Source organism: Portunus trituberculatus, chromosome 37 (genome assembly GCF_017591435.1).
Source record: "Portunus trituberculatus isolate SZX2019 chromosome 37, ASM1759143v1, whole genome shotgun sequence".
Classification (NCBI taxonomy): domain Eukaryota; kingdom Metazoa; phylum Arthropoda; class Malacostraca; order Decapoda; family Portunidae; genus Portunus; species Portunus trituberculatus.
In genome coordinates, this window is record NC_059291.1 from 9028163 (window position 1) to 9030662 (window position 2500).

General features: G+C 51.4%; 1 protein-coding gene across 6 annotated transcripts in view; it reads right to left on the reverse strand.

Moving 5' to 3' along the window:
- Positions 1-2500, reverse strand: part of LOC123514348 (FMRFamide receptor-like) — a 526270-nt gene that overhangs the window by 142408 nt on the left and 381362 nt on the right. The window contains exon 1 of one of the 6 annotated variants that reach the window (XM_045272219.1): positions 223-1541. The exons of 4 other annotated variants lie outside the window; for them this stretch is intronic. The gene's annotated coding sequence lies outside the window, so the exon portion shown is untranslated. Of the gene's footprint in view, positions 1-222; positions 1542-2500 lie in introns of those variants that run through there. One more of the 6 variants, XM_045272214.1, reaches the window with a different exon arrangement.

Sequence of the window (2500 nt, forward strand, 5' to 3'; positions counted from 1 at the left end):
GCAAGGAGAACCAACCTGACCTAATCTAATGTAACCTAACCTTACCTAACCTTACGTTGCATAACAAAACCTCACAAAACTTGAGCAAACCTTACCGAACTTTACGTAACACCACCTAACGTAACATGGAAACAAATCAACACACACACACACACACACACACACACACACACACACACACACACACACACACACACACACACACGAAAAACAGCACATTACCTTGCAGGAAGTCGTTGGATTGATGCTGTGATTTGAGTCTTGTTATCTTAAAATTCCCCCACGTGTTGAATGTTCAGCCCCACAGCGCGACTCACTAACCACGCCAACACATGGTTTCCCGACGCTCACTGACTGGGTTTTGGGCGTGTGAGGAGAGGCAGGCAGCTTGGTGGTGGTGGTGGTGGTGGTAGTAGTGGTAGTGGTGTGGTGTTGTGGTGGCCCTCTCACCTTTCCCATCACGTGTTTCTGGATTGGCTATAGGACCGTCAGCACCGCCTAGCCATGCATCCTGCTAGCTCTTCCCGCCCCCATGCTTAATTTCGCCCTGCTTCTTTCTTGCTCGTGTGTATGTGTTTGTGGTGTTGTTAGTATGTGATGTAAGAAGGTTAAAGTGTGTGGGTGTTTGTGTCAGTCTTTTTTTTCAGTTGTTATTGACTGGTAGTCATTTGATTACCTTGTTTTCCTTTCGTATTATGTGAGTGGTGCGAGTGTGTTTGTGAGTGCTTTTGTTTTGTGTGAGTGCCTTGCAATTGACATGCCTGATGTAAGAAGGTGAAGTATGATGTTAGATTTTTTTTTCTCTGTCTCCTTCCAGTTGTTACTGACTTGTCGAGGTTACTGTTCTTCGTTCCTTGCGCTCTTACGTACTGTTAACTTCCTTGTGGAGACGCATCCTCTCACTCTCTCTGTATCTCTCTCCTTCTCACCTCGTTCACACAAACCCGGAATATTTCCAGTTCAGTTTTGTATACCCCGTTTCTCGTGGCCAACCCGCACACGCAGCACCCACCAGCCAACAACCTGTCACAAGGCTCCCAGGCTGCACACGGGACACACACGGCGCTCGCTCAGGACTCCCTCGCGTCACTCCTCACTGCGGCACCTTCCCTGTGTAGCGTGTTACCTCACCCCGACGTGAACCCCAGCTTACTCCGATACGTGGCGTCGCTTCACTCTGAGTACCAGGCGCCGCGAGTACTACACCGCACCGCTGCCGGGACACTGACCAACTTCCCAACTAACCGCGGCGAGGCAGTGCGTGGTGGTGGTGATGGTGGTGGTCGTGGTGTGGTAGCGGCGCTCGGTAACTCGTGTCCTCGAGGGGATGAGCGAAAATATTTGAATTGTCTGTATTTTTTCGCTCTGTTTGTGCGAGGTTCATGTATTTTTCGCCATGTGATCCCGGCCTCGCTGCGCTACTCGGCTCTGCCCGGCTTGACTGTGCGGGTGGGTTGCGTTTAAGGGGCGACGTGTGTGTGTGTGTGTGTGTGTGTGTGTGTGTGTGTGTGTGTGCGTGCGTGTGTTGCGTGGCGTGGCGGCGTGCGGTAACTTACAATTCGCGAGATTATTACTCCTTGCAGAGCTCCGGGCGAGACCACGCTGGGTCCTGGAGGAAGGGCGGCGGCGAGGACAGCAGTGGTTGTGGTTGTGATAGCTGTAGTAGTAGTAGTAGTAGTAGTAGTAGTAGTAGTAGTAGTAGTAGTAGTAGTAGTAGTAGTAGTAGTAGTAGTAGTAGTAGTAGTAGTAGTTGCAGCACTCAGCCGCCGCCACCTCGCCAGAACACCAAGCCAAGCCTCGTGGGTTGAGTTCACTGAATAGCAAACAGCAAACCTCCTCCTCCTCCTCCTCCTCCTCCTCCTCCTCCTCCTCCTCCTCCTCCTCCTCCTCCTCCTCCTCCTCCTCCTCCTCCTGCATCACCATCCCTCCAAAACCTACCCTGATCTCTTCCCCTTGCCCTCCCCTACCCAAACTCCCCTCCATACCCTCATCTCTCCCTCCACTCACCCTTCCCTCCCTTGATCAATCCTCCCACCCTCTGCCCTTCCCTCCCGCTCCTTCCTCTCCCATCCTCCCCACGCCATCCGTATCCTTCCCTCTCCCTCTCCTTGGCTCCCCACCCTCCCTCCCTGACTTGGCAAGAGTACAGGAAGCGAGCCAACAGGTGGGAGTTAAGCACCTGTCCCTTCTTCTCTCCGTCCCTTCCTCTTCTCTTCTCTCCCTTTCCTCCTTTCCTACGAGGTCTTCCACTTTCCCTCTCTGTTTCTCTTTCGACTCCCTCCCTCAGTTATGTGTGTACTTGTTACTTTGTGTTATATCATTGGAGGAAGAGGAGGAAGAAGAGGAGGAGGAGGAATATAAGAACGAGAAGGGCATGAAGATGTAGCAGCAGGAAGAGAAACAGGAGTACTAATAGAAAAAAAGTAGGATGACTTTTAAAGGAACTATTCAAAGAGGAGAAGGATTAGAAGGGGAATATAAAGTAGAAATATGAGTAGGA